The sequence below is a fragment of the Nipponia nippon genome, unplaced genomic scaffold, assembly GCF_047370975.1.
Source record: "Nipponia nippon isolate SJK-2023a ecotype South Korea unplaced genomic scaffold, ASM4737097v1 scaffold_13, whole genome shotgun sequence".
NCBI classification, from domain to species: domain Eukaryota; kingdom Metazoa; phylum Chordata; class Aves; order Pelecaniformes; family Threskiornithidae; genus Nipponia; species Nipponia nippon.
In genome coordinates this window covers 12638804-12663890 of record NW_028262324.1, presented here as the reverse complement: position 1 = coordinate 12663890, position 25087 = coordinate 12638804, and the positions used below count along the sequence as shown (strand labels likewise).

Sequence of the window (25087 nt, the reverse complement as noted above, 5' to 3'; positions counted from 1 at the left end):
AATGTCCTCATTGGTTTTTGTACACTGACTCTTCCAAATCAGAGGTACAGACTGCGGAAGGCTTTTAGTGTTATCATGATTTAATTGCTCTTATGTAATTTTCCATTGCTAGAAAATTAAAAATGTCACAAAAAATTGTAGAGACTTATTATTCTTCCAGTTACTCTAAACCAACAGTCAAATACACTAGGCATTTGCTTATAAGTTTCAGGGATATGTTTTGAAAATTAAGACATCAAAGATGACAGACTCCTTCCCTTCCCCTCTCCAAAAGTCTGGAAATTTATTCCCCCCCACTCCACCTGCTGCTCTGCTTTTGGCTCTGCCTGTCAGTCTTGAGACCCTCCTCTAAAACTTCAGGTTTCTTGACAGCTTCCTTCTACCAAGGGATATCAGGCGGGGCAAAGTGTTTCTGTCCCCCATTCCCTTTTGGCAGTTCAATGGAGAACACCGCATGAAGGAGAATGATGGCAAAGTGCGTGAAAGTACTTGATTCTCTCCTTTTATGTACAAGCTATGCTCAGAATAATGGAGAAGAGCAAGGAAAGACTCCTTTCCCATTTTAATAGAATAAAAAATGAGCAAGTAATAAAATAACAGTTCAGAGTGAAGGTTTACAGAAGAAACTGTAGCTCATGTGTCATCCCTTCGCGGTTGCTCTCAGTGTGCCTATGATGCACTCTGTGCTGTAAATGATAAATGACCTAAAACTGACCTCTCCTAGGAGCCGGCTACAATAGCACCTCCAAATGCCACTGTAGGAAAATGCTGTCTGCATAATTTTTCCTCCCAACTGCTGCATGCCATTTTTGGAGCAAGACAATTTTTCTTCTTTACAGGAGCCACCCTGAGTGCTAAGCAATTTTGCTATAAACCAGGTAACAGAAGAGAATGAACCTCACTGACAGCCCCATGCCTTTTTTTTTTTTTTTTTTTTTCCAAATTGTTTCAAGCCATAGCTCCCCAGGGGACACAAACACCTTCCTATATAACTTCAGAAAACACCAAAGTTATAAAGTTTCATTAGTAGAACCCAGAGGTTCCTAATTCAGTGGTCCCCAGATTTTTGGAGGCATGTCTCACTTGCTCCCCCTTCTTGCTACTGCCATCTAGATCACAGCTTCTTCATATTGCCCCACTTCAGCGTTTTGACTCCTGCTACTTTCTTCTCTGGTCTACTGTGCCATAGCCTGCTGCTGTCACAGCTCTCTCGGACCATTCCTCAGCATCCCTGCCACTGTCTCCTTAAACTGTCTCCTCTTTTGCTTCTTGTTTCTTCACCTCCAGAGAGCTTGTTATCTTGGACTGATTGCAAACGTGGGCTCGCCTCACAATGGTCAGACACCCCAAAATCAATCGGACTCTTGTTTGAACCTTTCTCACAAAGGTTTCATTACCCAGGAAGTTCTGCAACAACTTCACAATTCTAGGACAAATTAGGATCTTTGGACTGCTTTGTTTACCAGAGTTCCAGCAAGTCCTTGTACACAGAAAACAAGCTTGTCACATTTTGCAGGTAATGCTGAGGTATCAAAGGCTAAGATTTTTTATTTTTTTTTTTAAACAGAGTCAGATATGATTTAGGCTGGGTTTTCCGAAGCGTTTAGCCGTTTGCAATCCCCACAACACATCACATTGCAGATTTTTCTATGAATTAAATACTATCCTTACTTTAAGGTGAGAAGCAGGTGCTCAACCTGACTATATAGCTTTTGTTCAATGGAGAAGATTGTGAAACTTCATGATCCTGAATCCTAATTCCATTTGGATGTCAGGCAGAAATACCACAGAAGAAAGGCACAAGGCCTTGATACTATGAGCAGGTCACATTCCTGGTGTAGACTCTATCTGTGAATGTCTGAAGATCAGAGTAAAAGTTTATAGATACTAATTTTCTTAGAGAGGAGTTTATCAGAATAGTCAGTATTCAATATTTAACATCTTCCCCCCTCCAAATTTACACTTAGGTTGAAGGAGTGCTTTAAATAAAACATGTATCTGCATAATGTCAGAACCACCTGCTCAGTGGAAGGGAATAGAAAATAAAAAAATATTGAGATGTTGAGCCTTAAAAACATATCATTATTTCTCGTTGGCTTCTTTTATGTCTCAAGTTTTGTTCTCTAGGATACCCATAGGCTGTAACCTCTTTATATAATATACTACTACTTCTGCTTTCAGAATTTTTTCAATAGTTCTGGAAGAAAAGAAAGTTTTAATGTTTTTTTTTTCCCCCCCCTAAGGACAACCTTTTTTTTTTCCTGTCTTCAATTAAACATTCTCAAGAGCCAAACTCTCTCTTTAATGCATTTATTTCCCAATATTTACTTCCTTGTTCATATAATGTGGAAATTAAGATTAGTTAAATAATTCCTAATTTCTTCTTCATCCATCAACCCATAGGAATTAAAAAAATAATAATAAAAAAATTTCTCACCCTTTATAAAATAGCCTTTAGAAACAGATTCCTTCATGTCTTTGAATAAAAGCATTTGGCAGTACCCACCTAATGAAATCTTGCCATTAATGGTTACAGTCTAAACATTAGAAAAGCCTCAATTATCACGTACAATATGAAATAAATATCAACAGTCTGCATGTATGCTGAAAAATACCAGAGACAGAGTTGGCTTGAGGCTTCAGTTAAACCCACCATACATTACTCACAGCAGATCTGATTCTTTTCGCTGAATAGGAAAAATAAAAAATAAAGGAGACTGAGAAGGAGTAAGACTGTTCTCATTTGGGCACAAAGCTAGCAATTATATCAGCATTATCAAACCAGACAATGCTTCTCTAATGCTTATGTTTCCTTCCTTCTTTGTTTTTCCCCTCCTTTTTTTTGGCAGGGGGTGTGTGGGTGTGGGTGTGCTCCCTATCTTTCTCAACTTTCCCCTTTGCTTTCCTACTCATGCTTTCAACAGTGAGCACATCTTTCAGCTGCGTGGCAAAAGCACAGGTATATCAGAAAATCATTTCACATCATGGAGGACAAAGGTCAGAGAAAGAGAGACATTACTGATAATATTTCACAGGTCATAGCTACCACATCAAATTTTTAAATGCCTAGAGTGAATTATGTAAACACATTTAACTTTCAACTGAAAGTTGGGCAGTTATTAAACCCTAAAGTTTTGAAACTAAGGCAAAGTAACCTCCCTAGGGACAAATGCTTAATACTAAACACTAAGACCCGCGTAAGTATTAGCAAGATGAGGATCTAATGCTCTCAGTTGATTGTATAAGCAGAATACAGAACACAGTGACACCAGAATTTCTCTCACTGATTAGGGATAAACTTCTATAACCCACTGAACCTATGTTTTCGCTCTGTCATTTATGCATGCTAAGGTTATTTCTATTCTGCTTTAAAAGAAATGAAAACAAAGAACTTAAAATGCTTGAATACCTATAATTTTCTAGATAGAACCTATAACATTATAAAAGAACTAATGTGCAGACGGAATAGGTAAAAGAGAAAAAATAAAATAAATTGGTCTAGCAACATTTAAATGATGGCAAATGTAAGTTTAATATAAAACCATATTAGAACAATTGAGAATCATGAGAGGCTGATTTATTATTTATATAGCACACTAAAAGTTATCTGTAAAGGAAATTGTGTAATATGCAGTAAATTAGACAAAGCTGCACTATAAATTGGGATTAAATCTTAAACTGGTTTTAATATTTAATATGCTATCATGACTCACATTTTCAATAACGGTTGTTCAAAGTTCAGGAAGAAGCTTGAAAGCAGACAGTGGAGGATGACTCGCAAAACCTCACCTCCTGATGATACAAATTAAATCAGATCATATCTTAATTGCCCAAACCAGATAAAACTAGCATGTCCTCTGTTGAGGACCCGGTCCAAAACTCACCAAAGAGACTGGAAAAAGTCCCATTAAACTCAATGGAGTTGCGATCACAGTAACTGCAAGTTACATAATTATTAGGGTTAGAAAAATTATATTGCACAGGAATAAAATAATTACAAATTCATTTTGTTTATTTTTAATGATTGCCCCAGTGGAACACTGGCAAAATTCATCCTTTGATAGGAGCAAAAATGGCATGTTAAAAAAAAAATACCATCCCAGAGGACCATTTGTTCAAGTCAAACAGTGTAATTCCAAAGTCAGAGCTGAAGTTCAAGTGCCTATTTGGATTTCAAACAACACACTTAAGTAGGCAATATCTGGGCATGAAGTAACATGATTATATTTTTTTGTAAGCGTGCAGGGTGCAAGAAGATGGGGTGTTGTATATACTAGAATGCATTTCAGAACTTAAAACTAGTTTATTTATGGAGTTTTAGTTATGGCTATATGGAACATTGATTTGAAAGTTTTGATCTGCATAGCTTAGTCCTGCCTCAGACATTTATTTGCACTACTGCGGAAAAACAATTGTCTCACTTATGGTCTATGGCCTTAACACATCGTGCAAAGAAAATAAATCAAAGTCCTTGACCGAAAAGGTTTATAACTGAAGATGTCAAACAACAGAGAAACAAAACCAGGGACAGTTCAAGGAAACTATGACACAGCTTTGGTCAGCAATTTAGTCAGTGGTCTCAGCACACTGGCAGCCTAACTCCTGTCAGGAGAGCTTTAAAGAGGAAAATGTTTTTGTTTCATTGAGGGTTATAGAGAGTGTCAAGGGCAACATGGAAAAGGTACTAAAATAGTGGTCCACGGGGGCGGTTGTCAGGCTGGGGAGAGAAGTCAAGCTACTACTACTTCCTAGAAGATGACAGGAAAAGTGGGATATGGCTTTTCAGAGGGAAAACGATTAATATTTGATTCGGTGGAGTAGGAGGAGACAATCACATAATCTAGGGTATGATTTCAGCAGCAATAGTCTGAATGGAAATGAGTGGGTGACATTATTGGTCAATACCAGAGAAAAGGATGTTGCACTACTAATCAAGACATGAAACGATACTTTATCTGCACAATACTTAACTAGTGGATTACTAAGAAAAGTCATATTGTAGGTATGCTTTGTGGAAAGAACTTGCAAAATATAAACATGTTTATATCTGTGTGTAAGAATAAAGAAAAGTCAGGGTAAAAATACCACGTACTTCAACTCTTCTCTAACACGTTCAAATGTCAGATGTCTAAATGTACCTATGGATCAACATGCTGAATCACAATTCAACCAGTCTGGCTGTCAGTAGTATAGGTGAATGATTCCACGTTAAACCAGTTCTCTATTTCTTTTTGAACAGACAAACCCTCCAGAGTTTTTTTTGAGTGCCTGGGCCACAGTTTAACTCCTCTGCACTGCTCTGCTTGATGCAATACCATTCCCCTAAAAACCTAAGAGCTGTGAGTGGAGTAGGTTTAAAAAGAAATGTTGTAATTTGCAGCTTAGACTTCACTAATCTTTTGAAGGTTTAGGTATTCTGGACAGGAAATCATATTTAGTTGTCTGGAATGTTTTGAGCTGCTTAAAATACCTAATTGTCATTTTGATGAGTGTAAAATAGGCATACAGCAGATAAATTTGGTCCACAGTGAATTGGCATTACAAACGATAGTACTTTCTAGCACTACCACTGTAAGAAATGTCGATTTTAATTAACACTTTACTTTAAAAGACATTGTTCTGCACATGACACATTAGAAAAGGTCTCCTTATCTGCGTGAACTTTAGACTGCTGTGCTAAGCAGAGTGGCTGGAGTTTTCTTTTAAGCATGAAGGAGAGCCTCCGTTAACAACTCTCATGGGGACATTGCTGGTTTTTCTACTGTCACCTGGTTCTAGGACAGAGTTGCTATATTAAAAGATATTTCTGTCACACAAGGCGGCTGCCTCCTTGTGTCACCAGCTCTTGTAGTTTATTTCTTTGTTACCTCTAAAACTAAGGTTTGTTCATAGCTAGTTATGATTCTAGTCAAATGTGAAACAAATGAGAAATCATAGTGTATTAATGGAATATACTGTTACGTATCTGTCTTCTGTCAAGATTGATTAATTTAGCAGACTCACTGCATGCTATCAGTGCAATATCTGGGCCTAAATAAACAACGAGAAAGGTGATGTTATCAAGAAACACAAATATATAGAACAAAATACCCCCTGAATTCTTGTATTTTGGAAACCAGGAGGATTTTTTTTTCCCCTTTGACTTCAGTAAGAGGTTTAGACATTACACTAAATACATTTTTCTCATTTATGACAGCCACTCTCATTAAAACTCCACAATAGTATAGCATCTAGATTGTAGTTGTATCTTTGAATAACTCCCCTCCCAGATTTTATTTATGTCCATCCTTGTTTCAAATATCTGAAAGCCAGCAACAGTGTTTGGGAGTTGGCCTCCTGTAAATGCATGGCCTGACGAGACTGCTTTTTATTATCTAGCAAAACTGGTAAAAGATTCAAGGATATCTTTAATTCCCAAAGCTATCTAGTCACTTTATCTGCTATTGAAAGAAAAGTGACAAATTCTCAGTTCTTAAGGGAAAGGCAGATTAGGAAGTAAAGGTTTCCATGAAAAGCACACCATTCTTTTTCTGCCTTTTTAGAATCCATGTTTATCAGGTGGTATTTATCAATATATTTTCCCCAAACAAAATTGTAACTAAAGGTTTATTGATTTCTGGAAAGTACAGGCTACAGACTATTAAAAAAAACTGCTGTATTTCATTTACCTAAAGACATCTGATGTTTAGAAGGTAAAGACTTATAAATTACAGTTCCAGACATTTTCTGCACCTGCTGACTTTAGACTCAGTCCCAGGATAATAACTAACTGAAACCATACTTAACAGCATGAGCTTGACAGCAATGGGGACAAGACCCACTTGTCACTTACACAACTCCCTCCGTAATTAGCCATTTTAAATGATATTCCTGCATACTAGGATTCCTATGGAGCACATCACCAGCTAGACAGGGCAACTGGACCAGGCTTGTCAGAGCTCCATTGACTTCCACATTTGGCTAGACAAATCACACAGGGTGGAAACGGGGATGTAGCTTCACCTTCACCAGGCTACATTTGCTGCAGAAAAATAATCGTGTAGCCTCTCCTACGGGAGAAAAAGCTCTGTGAGCGCTTCTGTGTTTGTTTGTTCCCCAGGCCAACATCCATAAATCCCTCTCACTACAGATCAAAGATGACAGACAAATAGTCCATTAAAATATTTTCAGGTGTGTATCTTGATATATTATTACTGCTTTATTGACAAAATATAGCTCAGGTAAATGTAAGCCAGCCTCCTTATGAGAGAACACACACTCCGAAATATATTTCTGGTGCTGATTATAAATACTGAAGAGAATTTATTAAAAAAAAAAACAAAACAAAACACAAAAAAACCAAAACAAAACACAAAACGAACCTCTCAGCAAGAACATATCCAATCTTTATCATGATATGAAAAAACCATTATGATTTCCAGGCTGGTATTACTTTTATGGGTTGCATTCTTTCTTAATAGAAACTTGAATAAAAACTGGTCTGGCCAGACCTCGCTATTTTATTTCTTTTATTGTAACCATTAAATCAGCTTTCATTTCATTACTCTAATTGTGCCTGGGAGCAGCAACTGCCACCTTAAGGCACATAACCTAATTTAAAATGCTCACAGCTCATTCCACCTTAAAATATATTGCAGTACTTAGGATCAGCACAGCAGGTCAACTATACAACAGCACTGTTGTGATCAGAGGACTTTTTGGCAGTTAAATCAGGAGAAAGACTGAGGCAATGTAAAAAAAGTAACATTTCTCTTGCTTAAAAGATACACAGCAGTTGACATAACCATTTTTTATTTGTACCTTAAGTGTCTCCAGAGCATTCTTATTTAGGTAGAGATTTCTCACATAAGGTACATTTCTCGGCACAGCACACAAACATCTAATTCACTAGGATGATTTTTACCACGGGGATTATACATGTAAAAAGCCACCTTCCTGGGCTGTAAGGGAAAAATCCATAATGATGATATATGTGTCTGTGTGTGCTACTTGTGTGGGCCCCCTCACCCATTGTTTCTGACAATCTCTCAATCTTTATTTATTCTAAGCCTCCCTGTAAATTGCATATTACCTCCATTTTACTGATGGGGAATTGAGACACACAAAAGTTAAGCAACTACCTAACATTACAAAGGGGTGCAAACTCAGAGCTGGGATTTAAATTTAGGTCTCCCAATTCCCAGGTGAGTGCTCCATACAAAAGGTGCTGTTGTACCTACTCCTTCTTTCCTTTCTCATTATATAGTTAACAGTCTCACCAATATTTCTACATCCCCTACAAGCACTGTTTCTAAAAGACTTTCCTCTAGCTAAATGATTCCAGCTCCTGTAAACAAGACCATAAGCTAAATACTCTGCTTGAAGAGACTAGGGGCAGATCTTCATTAGCAAAAAGTGAAATTACAAACCTAAGTCTTGCTGTAACGTTGAATAAAGGGGCAAACCAACAATTACAGTCTTTAATGTCTACGAAAAGACCAGAAGCACATCCTACCTACCTCACATGTGTTAACTGAGATCCCTGCCTACAGTGCTTTGCAACCCGGTGCACAGTCCCTACCAGACCAAAGGTAAGGAAGCCAGAAATGCCAGGAAGGAGACAAATCCAGGAAGGAAATCAGGATTTGTGCAATATGCAAGGTCCAAGGGAATTCAGTACAAACAACCAATAAATATCTGCTACCTGATTGTATGCCTTGGAGGTAAGAGTGGGATAATTTCCTTTGTCTTGCAGTGAATCAGCTCGATAGGAAATAACTCACCACCATTCCTTGGAAGGCACTAGCTAAGTAGCTGCTCATTTCACTAGCTAAACAGATACTGATTGCATCTCAAAGCCAGAGGCAGTGATAAAGGACCAAGCAGTCCTTGGACTGGACCTATACAATGATTGGATCCATTCCACTTATATTGCTGTTTTGGATATGAGAGCAAGAGATGGATCAGTGGGTCTTCCCCCCCCCCCCCAAAAAAAATGCACATACTTTGGACATGTACTACGGTGTAACAGCTGTATAAGTACTTGCATAAACATATATACATACCTGTTTCTAAATACACATACACCCCCCACCCATTTATAAAACAGATTCTCAGGAAAAATACTTAAACTTCTATTCAAATATGTGTTCAAAAAAGGCAAAATATAAATTTCAAAATTCTTCAAACCTTCTTTTCACAGATATTTTTAAACAATTTTTCCCTTCAAACAAATCAGCATATTTTAAAAATTCTTCAGTTGAAGTGTCACTGATGAAATACTCCAGGCTCAGGAACTTCACTATGTGATAAGAATGACTTAGCTGTTAGCTTAGGCATTCCAAAATGACAGTTTTCACAAAACCCTGATGCTGTTTTCATAATGCGAATCAAATGATTGAGTGGCATATGGTTATCCTGTTGTTATGACATAGCATGTGTATCTTTCTTTTCTCTGCATCAATAAAATTAGAACTTGAAAAAGGCAGTCATTTAAATTGGAATATGAAAAAAGCACTAATTTAAACACATCATACATATAATGTGCAGGCTCATATGCATATACATAAGCTTGATACATATTACATCTGACGTAACTTTAACCTGCTTCAGAGGTAAAGAGGTAATAAATCGCTGGAGACCCAGGGTTACTCCATCAGCCAAAATGCTAAATACTTCCAGCATCAGGTCACGGACTTCACATTATATTGCACGTAGAGCACTACCTTTCAGAACGTGGCATATATTTATTTGAATTCCTGATTATTAATTGTTGGTTTTAGACTTTGAATTGTTATCCACAATAGTGCCAAACACGGTGAAAATACTTTGTCTAGAGTCTCAGTGTTTTCCCTCAAATATTATCGATCCCACCTTCACGTTCTTTGATGAATGTTTAATTGTTTTTTACAAAATGCAACAGCCCAGGCAATGGAGACACTAACCAGTTGCCTCCATAGGTACTCCGGGGGCAGAGGTTCAAAAAGCTGCTACAACTTTTCCACATCCACACGACTGCTGCAATCTCGCTATCCAGCAGTGGGACACTGGCATCTTCTCCCTCCTATCCATGTCTTATCTGTGCTCAGTACATGCAATTTTAACAGGGAATCTTCAGCAATAAAACCAGTGGATCATTAATTTTGAGTATTAATTTTTTCTGAGCAGCTCTGGAGCAGAACACAAACATCTAACCCACGAAGATTATTTTTTACCATAGAGATTATATATGGTAAAATGGGTCATGTAAAATCTTTGTGATGCCCTGGCAGGATCAGGGTGTGGGGGAGAACGCTTATTTTGAGTGTTGTTGGAATGTAAGTGAAAAATACAGTTACCTGAAAAGGCAGATGAACCTGTGAGCATCAAGGCTTTTAGCTTATATTCAGGCAGAACTGGCAATCATCTCAGTAACTGGCTGATGGTTCTTGTGATGCAGTAATTTTTTTGTGCATATTGGCGGCTTGCTTCTAAACTAAACTTTGTAACCCAAGTCTCTAGCATGTTTAGAATTGCAGATGTGTGTTCTGAGAATTTGCAGTGTTTGCCAGAAAGACACTATATGATATTAGCACAGTTGGTTCTGAATTTTAAACCCAAATCTGATGTGCTATGACTCACAGCCTCAGGAAAGAATTAGATGAATAGCTCATAAGGGGAGAGACACTGCCTGAATATCTTTATAGAAGAGATATGCTGAATAATAACCATTATCTCCATACCACAAGCTACCATTCTATTTAGGATATGGTGTGCTGCTATACAAGCAGAGAGTGCCACACAGATAGTCATATCTGAATTATCTTTAATATACCTAGAGTACCAGAAATCAGTGAAACCGCAACAGCACAGACCTCGCTGATGTCTTGGTCTTTCCATTCATGTCCAGGATGCCTCATGGACAATCTTGGACAGTCCATTCTGAAATCCACACTGCCACAGCAGCTCACAGTTGCTAGATAAAAGCTAGCCCAGGTATCCCTGCTCATGGCGATGATGTAATCATATGTCTCATTGCAGCATGGGCACAATCTCAAATTAGCTATGATACAATGAAGCAGCATTTGTAATAGAGAGGATATTTGCAACACTGTCTCAAGCTAGTAGGCCTTTAACTTAGGTAACTGGCATTTAATTTACATCTTTCTTGTAGCAAAAGTCACTCACATTATCTAAAAACAATAGGTACAATGTGAATCTGGCCCCAAGTAAATCTGGGAGGAATTTCTATAAATAAAAATATTTAATGCATATGGTTCTGAAACATCTGGATCACCTTACAGACTAAGGTCATTACTAAACCTAGAGTGAGCTTATTTTCAGGGTTTCCAGATTACATCATGTGGTAGGATTTGCATTCGGTATTCCTCTCACTTCTAGGGCTCAGAAGCACGATAGCTGGCTTCAAGAACTTCAAGTAAACTGTCTCCAAAGAATTATAACACAGAAGTGAACAACAGCTTGTGGCATCGTAAGCCTTGTGGTCCCATGCAAGTCAATCTGCTCCAAGCATCACCATTACAAATCTTTTTGAAAGACCCAATAAATGTTCGTATAAGCTGATTATAAATCACAAACCTTTTAATGACTTACAAGAGGACACTGATTTGCATGAGGGGGAGATGCACTTTTGTTTGGCTAACTTTACTACCTAACTAGCCTCACATCTGGAACATCAAGATTTATGGCACATTCTTGGCCATAATCTTGTGAAAATAACATAGAAAGAGTTCCATTCATTCTGCAGTTCTAGAAGATGCCCACACCAAACAGTTAAATAGTAGCTGGGTTGCTCCCCTCTGACTTATTGTGTATTTTGTGTTTCTTTTTTAGAGCGAGAGACTTCATGACGTTATTCTCAAATGTCCTGAAATTCAGCAGTAGGACCTAACAGAGAATATCAATATTCAAATAACACATTATTTGCTATATTTAACACAATAGTACCTAAAATTCCTACCAGAAATTGAAACCCCACTGTACCCCAGTGCTATAAAAATACACAGTGTAAGGCACCCTTGTTCTGGAGAGTTATATGTTAAATAGCCCTAAAGGACAGACAGAGCTTTGAAGGGAGAAGGTGGGTTAATTTGTGTTTTGCAGCCTTTTAGGGATGGTGTAGTGTTTCAGCATCTGCTTACATCTTTCTTCCTCACCTTTCTTTATCCCACTGTTTTATCGGATTCATAGTCAGCCTCTGACTCAATCTTTGTGCAAGGAGAAGGACAATACTGAAACATTCACTCACTTGCCTTCCAATTTCTGATCACAATTATTATGAGAAGACAAGCACATGCAATAGAAATAGGTATGTTTTAACAAATATCTGGAACTATTTCTTGCTCTGTACTTTTACACCCCTGTTAATGTTTCTAGACTATACCCAGGATGAATTTGTGTGCTAATGCTTGCAGATTTGGCTTGCGAAAAACGTCTCCAGAAATAGAATTTAGCCTTTAAACATCAGTCCCTCTCCTTCCCTGCTGTGCAGCATGTTTCATTTTTCACAAGGTGCGAAAAGAACCTACTGATGATAATGTCCTTTTGCTCCTCTAGAAAAGGAAACTCTTAAGCCCCTCCAGCAAAATATGTCCCTATGTAACAAGTAACTGAATAAATGCAAACTCCATGGGGCTTTGCTTAATGGGGCAAGCAAGTACTTCTGTTCACCAAAGCTGAAGAAATCCTGGATGCTAACTTAAAAATACTCATTTCTTCTGAAGTTTGGCTCTACACATATTCAAGGAAATAAACTCAGCTGAAAAAATACACAGTTTTCAAAAAAAAAATCCCCAAATTTCAGATTTTTTTTCTCCCTTATGTGACTATGCTCTCTTTTTAAAGTTTATATATATAAAGTGAACAATATCCAGATTTCTTTTTTATTTTCTTTTTTCTCCACTTTCTCTTTTGTGATGCTGAATTTTCAGCCATTCTTCCATTCTTGCAAAGGTATACAATGGAAAACAGAAAAATAAAGAAATGGGAACTGGAAGGAACAAAGCAGCAGGGAAGGAATCCCAGTACCTCAATAGCAGGAGGCAAATAAAACCTGAAGGCCTTAGTAACAAACTAAATATACTAAAGATACTTTGGTATATATACATAAATAAGGTGATTTTTCACTGGGATGAAAGACAGACATAGATGACTTTTCATCAGAAAGCAGGCTGGAGTGAAAAAACTTGACTGACCCCATGAGTACAGTAGTGCTAATAATGCATACCTTGCAGTCTTTGCCAGTCCCATATAAACTACACCAAAGCCTTCATGACTTAAATACTAAGAACTTTCAGAAAACCATTTTGTTTTCTCCCATGCTGCTCACCTAAACAGAATGATGAGTAAACATCTGCAAAGGCACTTCTTGTTTCCCTTTACAGCCGTCCTTAAAATTTCCAGTGCTGTAATGGACCTACAAAAACAATGACAGCTTGAATTGGACAGCTGAATATTGACACTGCTGTATTACATCTTAAGAAATATTGTCTCCTGGGTTATTCAAGCACCTTCATAAGCATCTGTGGTCCTTTCGTTCTCCTGAGAATGCCAGATTTCGGGAGAAAAGGCTGGATTTTTTTTACTACAGTTCTTAGGTACAAAGCACCTAAACCATGAAAACAACAGCAGCAACACCTCAAAACCTCTCATTTCTTACCGCACTGTCATATCTGAGAAGTTATAATGAGTTTGTCTCCTGCATATAGATAACAACCCTGAGAGCACGTACAACACCCATGGTCTAAAGCAGGCACCAAACAGCAACATCCAAACCCACTTCCTTTCAGCATAATCTGTTAAGGATCTCTTGAATATTATTTTGAGGCTCGTGCCAGAAGTCACAGGGTCCAGATAATTTGTAATGTGTGGCAATGTAATAGAGAGCTCTCCAGACAAGTATGGTTTCCGGAGCATGGGGAAAACATTAACCTAAACATTTCTAAGGGAAAAAATTAATTGTGATAAAGTGGTAACAAGATTTAGTTGGATAGAACTAATTATTCATGTTAGGGGATGTGAGCAAGGGCTTGCTTTTACAATAAATGCACTTACTGAAAGCAAGAAAGAGTAATAAGCCCAAATATCTGCTTGCTTAGAGGAAAGATTTTCAAAATTCTATGTATGGAAGTAATTAGACTACAGAGAAAATTAGAGTGGGAAAAATGGCACCAAGTCACCTGGAGTCACAGTATAAAAAAAAAAAAAAAAAAAATGTAGATTCTCCTTATCCATGACATACGCAGTGGACTAAACCTCCTGTTTTCTGATCAATCTTCCTTTATCACAAAGACATTTATTTTCTAGTCATTAATGACTGGATTCAATCAAACTATAAGCACACCTGTAAATTAAATTAAAATAGAAACTCTCTTGACATTCAGAAATAAACTTTAAAGATCATGAATTACTACCAGAGGCTGTTATACTTAAAACTATTCATACACAGGAACAGAATATATTCTGTTACTGGATAAATGTAAAATGTGTAGTCTCTATTACGCTGTTAGGGATTAATTTAAAGAAAGAGAAAAATGATAGCCTTTTCAAAGGTCTAAGGATTTTTTAGGTTTTTTTCCTTTTTCCTTTTTTTTTTTTTTTTTTTTGCTTCCAGCATCAAATATTACAATAGCAGCATGATGTATATATGCAAGGGTATCATAAATTCTAGGGTGACTTAATAAGACAATAGGACTTTGCATCTACACTTAAAACCTGCCAATTCTTTAGTGAGTTTATTTACTTAAACTGCCATTTCATTCAGTGTAGTGAAGCTTTGCTGACATCTCAACTTAATTCAGCTTACTTAAATGGAACTTTGTTACATTTAAATATACGCATTCTTAGTTTCAGGCTGACTCCGAGCTTATTCCACATTGCTAAAAATAAAGTAAGATATCTGCAATATATGCACTCTGTACAATATTTCCTTATGAATTTGATCTTGAAGTTGTGCTAAAACACCTTTTTAATCTTCTCTGGAGGAAATAAATATTAACATTTCATCTCTTATAATTCCTAGGATCCACAGAAAATACAAAATACATAGTACTGATTCCCAAAGGGAGACTCTGGGTTACCAAGGTTACTTACTCAGCTTCAATCAATACCTACCTTTCAGTCACCTGTTGTATCCTTCAGCTGTTAAGGACCTATGCCCATGGTGTGCTGATGTTTTTTTGTGGCATGATCTGTTTAGCCTATGCCTGCAGAAAAAATGCTCTTACTCTGCCTGCTACCAGGAGAGCCTTCCCTTTAACAGCAGCAGGGATAGCAGGGGACATACCAATGGATGTTGGTCTCTCATGGGAAACTTTACTCCTCAAACAGTATGAGGTTATTAGAACTTTACTAGGATTTCCCAACCGTCAGGAAGCAGAGCTACAATTCCCTTGTTAATAATAAGTGCCAACAGATACACAGTGGGCTTGGAAAGCAGCGTGATGTTAAACTGCTTGGAGTTTGTTACTACTAGGCTTTGGGTGTGTGGGGTTTTTTTGTTTTGTTTTGGTTGGGTGTGTTTGAGGTTTTTTTGCCTTTGTTGGTGCTTTTTTTTTTTAAAACAGACAACCAAAAAGGTCACTTCACACTTCTCTGTTTTTCTTTAGTTTTCATTTAGTAGGATTGTTCTTTATTCCTTCCATTCTTCTATTGATGTAGGGGGAGAGGAGGCACAGAGGGAAAATGACAAATAGGCTGCATTTGTCCCTTCCCTTCTGTCATTTGTTTCACGGGTAAGTGAGTAGAAATGAAGACAGCATGTTCCATGCCAAACACAGAGAGCACAGAATATGGCCTCCAGCTAAAGCACAAATAATTTCTATGCATGATGAATCCTTTCAATAACAAGAGCCCTGCTAATGTGGGATCAAATCACAGTCATTAGCTCCTGGCACTGTTCTTAAAAAGATGATATAGAAATCCAAACAGCATCCAGCCGTAGTCCAGTATCACACGCACTAGCCAGTATTTCAGTTGGTAATTTATTTTTCTCATCAATGTGCTGGTATAATTAGAAAAAAAAAAAAAGAGCCATCTGAAAGGATAAAGTCCTCTAAAAGCAATAGCCTGCTTACGAAAATGATGGATCATTCTGAAATAAGGGGCTGTGGTTAATTCTATTGATGGATGAATTGACTCTGGGACTATATCAAGACCTGTAGCCCTGTGTGATAAGTGATCTTCTATAGCAGGTAACAAACTTTTGAAACAAAACCCAATTTTCCTCTTTTTTTTTTTTAAAATCCTAATTCTGTAATATATAATATCAGTACGTAGCATGCACATTACTGAAACAGATTAGCTTTCCTAGTTAAGCAAGTAGATTCACAAATGTGAATCTCTTCTTGCCAACTGTTCTTGTAGTCATAATTAGCTATTTCCTTCCTTCTGAAGCAGCAAAACCATGCTTACATGGGCAAAGTCCCTCACGTTATTTGAACTGCATGACTTTTATAATAATTCTCATTAAATGACAGAATCAAGAACAGAAAAACCAAGTTTCTTATCGAAGGAGACCAAGAACTTTTTATCTGCTTTCTTGTCTTACTTTCTCTTTATACAATGTCTTTTACAATGCTGTTAAAGTTACAGGTAACTACAGGAGAGAGTATTATTTAGAAGCTCATCAGAAGTAGACTTGGTAACCTCAAAACAAGAGGAATGGACACCTTCTACAAGAGACCCTGCTGTGAACCAAGTTCCAAATGTACAAAGTTTTCTCATCACCAAAGCTTCTTTGAAGTCACTGCAGAACTGACACTACGTACCAGCTATTCTAGTGCTTCTTATTTTCAGTCAACAGTGCCTTTTGAAAGACACAGAAGGAGTCACACTTACTGCAGCAAAAATACTTTCAAACTGAGTTCAGGCTCTTTGACCGTGATCCAGAAGCTTTACATAGTCATTTAGAGACACTTCTCTTTGCCTCAAGCCATCTTTTTCCTTTTTTTAAAAAAATTTTTTTTGGTATTATTATTTTTACATAGTTAGTAGTTATTTTCCCATTTGAATTTATAATTCTATTATTCAGTATTTTATGTCTTGAAAAATTTTGTTGTTAATATCCTGCAATGTGTGAATTAATATATTCTCTTAAAATCCCCAAACAATTACTTTTCCTCAGTTTAAGCATATGTGGTATTTTATTTTTAAACAGTAGCTTCTTTCGGGACTTTTGTTTTTTTTATTTGTACTTTCTTTCAGTAATTATGCATCCATAAAGATATTTTACATTTCATTCTTAATGGATTTTTCCATGAAAAGAAAACTAGTAATTAGTAAAGAGTTCTACTTAGATGGCTGTTTCTGTATTCCCCTTGTTACTGTTCTTTGGGGAACATGTATGGTGAAATAGATACTACTATTTTATAAATGAGGTTCCACAGAAAATTAAACTTCAGAAAATTGAACTTCAGCCTGTGTTTCACATTCTCTTAGTCCAGGTAAGGGATGTCGCACATGTATATATTTTTTGCCAATAAATGCACTAGAATAAGTACTGCTTTCATAAATTGTCACTCTACTATTGGATTTGCTAGTTTGATACACCACTAACATCATGGGTCTGTTCAGAGTTTGTCAAATAGAAATGGACTCAATTTATTACCCAATTAGGCTGTGGAAAAATGCTAGTTAATAAATTCTCTTTACGGGCCAGCTGAAGAGTAAGCGCATGGCTGTGCTGCCCACCGGTGTACGTACGGAGCCCCCTGATACCATGTTTGTGACCTTTACTGACATCACAGAACATGTAGTTCTCATTCTACTTAAATCCAAGACAACATAATAATAAAGACTGGCCTTCTATACTGACAAAAAAACCTACTGACCAAATAATTCCAAAAATCCTTGATGCTTAGCTAACTCCAGAAGAGTGAATAACATGAAAAATCAAATACTTGAACCAAGAAGGAGACACTGCAACTGATCCACTGTGATTTAGTGGTTTATTTCAACACAGAACACACTGCTTTTTAGATCTAGAAAACAACCTAAAATGCTCAGATTTGACTAGCCCAGACTAAGACACAGATTATACCCTCCCAGGCCAATACTCAATAATGTAACAGAAGAGATAAAAGGGTGGTGTGATGGTTAGGCTGATAACTTCCCTGTTGTTCTCTGAATTACATATAAACACAGTCCTGAAGCAGTCTGTATTAAACTCAGCCAAAAAAAGAGGATCAAGTGGGATAACATTTTAAAGTTGAATAAATACATGCTTATTTTAAAACAAGTTTTTATGATGCTGCCATGTGATCTCTTCTGGAACAGGATACATGTTCTGTTCCAAACCTCTTTTGCTGACTTTCTATGCAACCTTGGTTAAAATCAGAAAATTTATTTGGAAGTAAATTCCCACTGATTTTTATATTTGAAAAGAGAATGTAATTGTTTTTAAATGCCTTTACTTTTCCTTCATTCAAAAAGGAAAAAAGAAAACATCACCTTCTTCTTGAAGGTTTAATGGTTACCAACAGCCAAGTATTCAACTGAAATAAAATAGAATATGATAGACATAAACATCTAGGACATAAGATTCTTCTTGAAATCTTCTAATGCAGAAGAGAGACACCATTCACATCTGAGTAATTCAGTTTGAGACATTTTTCAACTGTGACACTAATTTTGATCTGTGTAACAAAGGACTGAACCACTGTTTCCCTTAAACTCAGGCACCTCTCCCTAGTGTCCTTCCATGCTGTTTCCAGCCACTATTACCTGCAGACATTTCCAGGCCCTCTTCTGACACAGCAGCACCAGCAGCAATCATTACAGCTGGCAGGACTCAAGATTTTTTGTCTCTGTTAGGTATTTCTATCTCATTCCATGCTTGTTACAAGGTCTGAAGAGGGAACCAGTTTATGTTCCAGATGCATTAGTAGAATAATTTAAAGAAATCTGTTCTTTTTATTATACTTGTCTTGCTGCTAAAGTTATAAAACAACTGGACATTGTCAGTGACAACCACTGAATACATCTGTACTTTTTCTTCTGTAGTTCTACTACAAAAAGTGCATCAATACAAGAGGATTCTAACCAACAGAAGGGAAATACAGTGCCTCTAGACAGCGGATTGAAGGTTTGTGTCTAATGACATAGCATTTAGAGAAATGTAACTACTTCTTTATTTAGGAACATCAGATACTGTTCTGGAAAACACCTTAGCGATCACTATCTAGCTCTCTTCTGTTGCAAGCCACCATATTTTACATGTAATGTAAATGTAATATGAAGATCAAAATTAGAACAATATTTTTATCTTCTATTCAATCAGTTTGTCTCATCTAAAAGAAAAATCACAGCTCGAGCTGTGTAATCTCAGCAAAAGGTAAATCTCAGTTTATTATGTACCAAGACTTCCTAGTAAGCCATTTAGCTGAATTAAGCTCATCTTTCCTTTTTTGTGACAACTCATGTCATGACATTAAAGGTCATGTTCCTTCATTTCTGTCACTTTAAATTATGCCATCAATATCATGAAGTGATTCAACAGAGACTTTAATAAATGCTACAGAATTATTAAAATCATACTGGGTGGCTGCTTTTCATATATTCATGCAGTTCCTTTTATGATTTCAGCTACCACTTTACATTCTTAACAGGAAAAAACAGGTGCCTTGAATATAATAGAAAATAAGTTGAGGATGCAAGTCTGGGGAGGAGTAGTAACTTAAATTCCAGTCACGCCATGCCTATAATCATAGCAATAGCACCATGCATGCATTCATTAAGGAAACATTCAGTTACTCTCTTTGCAATCAGGTTTAAAATGATTTAGCTCAACACTCTATCCCCAAAAGCATACATCTGTACTAAAATAAGAAATAAATAATTTAAAGGTATAAATGTTTATTGAAAACATTTGCATCCAACTCAATCAAATGCTTAGTTGTATACTTTTCAGTATGACTATTTTACTTCCATGTTGTTCTTTAGTTTTTAAATGAGAACTTTAGGTTCCATTTTTCAAACAAAGCACCTTTCTCTTTCTCCCACCTTCTGGCAGACAGTCCCAATCTAGTTGCTAGAAGATGACTCAGAGTTCCCCACTGGAAACACAAATTGAAGGTATAATCCAACTGTAAACACACCATTTATGTTAGTAGTTGTGAAAAACCAACCTGGAGAATTAACTGCCACAGAGTAGCATAACATGTGTGCTTCCCTTTTCTGAGAAAGTAGCAAGTACTCTGGGAGAGGGAATCATAGAATCATAGAATCGTCAATGTTGGAAAAGACCCTTAAGATCATCGAGTCCAACTGTCAACCTACCACTGCCAAGTCCATCTATACCATGTCTTCAAGCACCGTATCTATCCGTTCTTTAAATACCTCCAGGGATGGAGACTCAACCACTTCCCTGGGCAGCCTGTTCCAATGCTTGACCACCCTCTTGGTGAAGAAGTTTTTCCTAATGTCTAACCTAAACCTCCCCTGGCACAGCTTGAGGCCGTTTCCTCTCGTTCTGTCACTCGTTACTAGGGAGAAGAGAAATAACGTAATATTTTTTTATATGGTTGCAGATTAAGATACAGGTCTTTTTCACGTGCATTACATGTCCCAGGGAGCAGAATCAAAGTCATTCAAAGAACAACTGACCAGCTGGATGCTCACTATGACCTGGGTAGAGGTGAACCATGCGTAGGATTGGTTAGATCTTTTATCAAAATCCTAAAATCAAAGGGTGGGAATAAACTTCATCTGACACTGGAAACGTCTGCATGCAATAGCCTTTTCAAAGCAAACCTGACTCATCCAGCAGAGACAGTACCTACTATCATGGTGACCAGAAAATCTCCGTCAGATTGTAACAGATTTCAGCAACATGTTTGGGGCAAAGTAGGTCGCTTTGATCAGGAGAGCTCTCAGAGCTAACACCATCCAATCCTTCTTCGTGTAAGAAATTGGCACAAGCACTCCTCATCTCTGCTTGTTTCTCTCTTGTATCACAACCCTGCCCATCTCAGGACTTTATACAGATTTGAACTGTTGTAACATCGTCCGTCATCAGTTCCTGTTCAGTTGTAATACGTGTTTCATCTAAGTCCAGAACAATACAACATGAATGGAAATACTCTATATTACTCTTACCTATGTATTAATAGGATCTCTAATGGCTGTCAGGTGAGGCGCAAAAACGTTTTTCTTGACTATTCTACTCAAGACTCAAGGCATAATAGTTTTCTGAATATTTCTGAGTGGCAGAAAATGAGTTACCACTCCAAGCTGCTTAGAAACCTTGTATTAAGGTACTGAGTAAGCCTTAACTACTCCAAGATCCCAAGGAACTACCACTCAAGGAACTAGGTAACTTGTTCTAAAGACAGCTAGGCTGCTCCCATATTCACCAGCATTATCTGGTGAGCAACAAGAAATGCAGCCAAGATCAGAGCACGTTTCCCAAGGAGGGAGCAGACATGGAGGCAGCAAAAGAATCAACAAACCCTGTCACCACTAAGTCCAGGGAATGCATTCCTAAGTACAGTTTCTACTTTGACCTTTTCCTAACCATTTAAGTGACAGATGGGGTGTGTGATTCATATTTCCTTAGCGGATTAAACATTTAGTCTATCAACTTGATCTTCTGTTTTTTTTCCTGCAGGCTTAGATTCCACCTAAGGTGAAACAGTTAAACACATTGAGGTTCCACACTGAAACAGATCATGCATACTAGGATGCCTTCAGCATTAATTGTTAATGGTTTAACAACTTCTAAAAAAAATTAACTTTCTCTTTCCTACAGCATGTTTTCTTTCAATCTATCATATGCAGCTCTAATAATGCCACTGCAGTATCCCTTAAGTGAAAGCCAGGTGACCAATTCAGTTATCAACTATCACTGTTATTAGTTTCTGGTTTTATTATGAATATATCTCGGGACTAGAACCCGTTTTGCTAGACAATGTGCAAATATATAGGAAAATTTAGTCTATACACTAAAGTGCATAATAAAATTATTGTGATTAATTCCTTTTTTACTTGAACCATTATCCGCTATCATGAACATATTGTGTTAAATGCTGCACATACATATTATTTTGATTCTAAACATTTATAGGAAAAATAAAAAAAGCAGATAGTAAATGGGAAAACAGCAATACAATTAATTCTGCCTCATGGATAAGGAGGCATGGAGAGATTAAATGACTTTGTCCAAGGACAGACAGACAGACAGACAGACACACACACACACACACACACACACACAGAGTAAGTGGCAAGGTTGGGAAATGAACTTAATTTCCTGAGTCCTACCTCAGTACCTTAACTACAAAACCATCCATCCTTTCAGCCTACCTGCTTTTATTTAGACTAATTTGTTGAATGCCCAATCACCGAAAAGCTATAATAAATGTGCTTAACAAAAGCTATTGAGTAAGGAAAAGGGGAAGAAGAGGAGCCTCCAAAATAAGTTACAGAGCTAACCATGTGTAAAATTAAATGTTTTAAATCTTCTAGTTGTTTAAATAATATTAAATATACATACAAGGTTGTAGGGAGTAGGAATATCAAGGGAGAAGAACCTTTCAGTAGCACTGGAGTTGGAAAGGAAAGAGGAAAAAAAAGAAGGGAATGTAGAGCACAGCAGTGAAAAGAGGGATGCAAGAAGAGGAAGGAGAAAGGGGAGGCTATGGCAGCGGGACAATGAATGAAAGGCTGCCTGAGTAATCTGCAAAAAAAATGACTTCACACAGACATAACACCTGCAGCCCACCTTTGCCAAGGAACCCTGCGTATACTTTTCAAGTAAGTGAGGTCTGATGGTCCTTCTTCCTGCCTCTCCCACCTGGAATTACATTTTTTGTCACTGCAGCTTCAGCAAGATTTCTATCATGTGCTGAAACACTTCTTTTAACCATCACTTTTTTGCACAGGAAGGACAGATCTTTACACCTTACATTTTCTCTCTTCCTAGAGTCATGTTAGGGGATGGACACATTCAGTACCGCTAACCAGTTACTGCAGGCTTTTTAGCTGAATATGTAGAAGGAAAGGAACAGCACAAGAAACCTTCTCACTGCCTCTTAGAAAATTTTGGCTATTTTAACCCTAATGCTAATCTTAACCCTTTTCCTTTGCAGCTAAGAAGTCCAGTACCTCTGGGGAAACAGGATTTGCCTCAGACACTTTTATACCCGAGCTAGTTGAAGACGACTGAGTCAGACCATGGAATCTACAACTATGTGCTTGCCTAAACTGTCTGTCAAACAAAATTTAGTCTGTCGATGAAGAATTTACTTTTGCCAGGATTTGATTATAGTCAGCACAACTCCTCCTATGAAAGGCATTAAGGATGCTTAGATACAGTCAACTTCACAAAATAAAAGCCTAGATTCAGCACAAAACTAGCAGGCAAAATCACCTCTGTAACTATTTGGGTTGAAGTCATGAAGCCACCTTTTATTTGAGACATTAGTGATAGCCCTTGCAAAGATTCTGCACACTAGTCACAAGAATATTTAAACTCATTTTTGTTTTCCGGATCACTCACACTCAAGGTTTCATTGTTAAATTTATTAGATGCTGAAAAAGTTCCTGAAATAATACAGAGGGAGAACATAGCACTGTACATAAATTTAATTTTCCGAATCTTTGATCGTCAGATTTCATATTGTTCAGATCTTATTTGTTAAAACTGTTACAGGGCACAAAATTGCTTGCTCTGAGCTCACACCTAGCAGCTTGGCATACAGATATTTGATTCAGTAGTCAAAAATCCCATAAAGGAAATTCACGGCTATTACGGAAAACTTTGCTGCATTTATTCTAAATTGTATTCTTGAATAGCTCTGAGCATCCAACTTCAAATCTAATTGTCTGAAGGACAAATTGGAATAGCTTTATAGGATTAATGTTTCATTATGAAATATGAATAATCTAAAATATTATTACAGAGAGGATGCTTTATTTTTTTCCTGATGAAAAAGGTAGATAGAATATTTTTAAACGTAACTTGAAATGTCATTATTTTGCATCCAGAATATTCCATCAACTTCCATTCTTTTTTAGTACATGCTATACTTTTTTTGTTCACTCTATGATCTTCTCAAAATCATACAGTCAAATCGTTGTAGCCTTATGTATTTAGTTTCTAAAGTGGATGAGAAGAAAGCAACACAGACATTTTCCTGCCAAGGAAACAATGACCATTAAACTACCTGTTGTCTGTCTAATTACAGGTAATGCCGCTTCAGAAAATTAGAAATAAACAAAGCACAAAACCCTTCTTTGTCTCTCACTCAAGCCTCACCTCCAGAATAAGCAAGACAGATCCTACAAATCCTTTTGCATATGTGTAACCTTTATTCATGCAAATCTTCTTAATAAAGTCAGTATTTCAATTATAAAGCCAGCAACTACTCACATGTAAAGTTTTACAGTACTGAACCCACTAAAAAAACTACAGTGATGCAGAACCATCAAGCCGTGTGTATTATAGGCTTATATCTCAAAATCTTTTGAATTCATTAGCTCAGCAATAAGGTTTCCGCTGCATGCTAATCATTCATTCAATGCACATTTCTTGAGAAACGGACCGAAGTCAAACATGTTCCTTTAATTTGTTTTTAAAGGAACACATGCATGAAGTACCTATAGTTTTGGACCTCAATAAATAATCAGGAGTAGCTCATTGGGCAGTCATATTCTGCAGGGACTCTTACACAATGAAGAGGAAAAAACTGTGAATAATTTATACTAAAATCTTTTTGAATTACAACCTTCTGTTCTATCACTGTGGGAGACAGTGTATGGGAATGAATCCTCACAGTAAATCTACTTTTAACAAAAGAAAAAGTTACTAAGCTCCAAAGACTGACCAGGCCAACTTAAATAGGCCTGATAACTAGATAGCTAAATCTCAGAGCCTCCAGGAAAGAACACAAAGAGAGAGCTCTTACAATAGCTGTTTTGAACTCTACAGACCGGCTATTCCTATCTGAGTTACCACAACGCTGTAATGGAGCTGGGCCCCATTGTGGCAGGTGCTGTGCAAATACAGACCAAAGAGACTCCCAGGCCAAGGATCTTGCATTCAAAGTACAAAACAGAAAAGATGGATACAAATGAACCCTAGAGTCCAAGGAAACAAAACCACAGCATTAGC

At 37.2% G+C, this 25087-nt stretch overlaps 1 long non-coding RNA gene across 1 annotated transcript in view; it reads right to left on the bottom strand.

Annotated features, from left to right (window-relative positions):
• LOC148056550 (uncharacterized) overlaps positions 1-25087 on the bottom strand; it is a 122567-nt gene that overhangs the window by 35133 nt on the left and 62347 nt on the right. The window contains exon 2 of the long non-coding RNA XR_015703110.1: positions 13307-13393. This is a non-coding gene — a long non-coding RNA (uncharacterized LOC148056550). The remainder of the gene's footprint in view (positions 1-13306; positions 13394-25087) is intronic.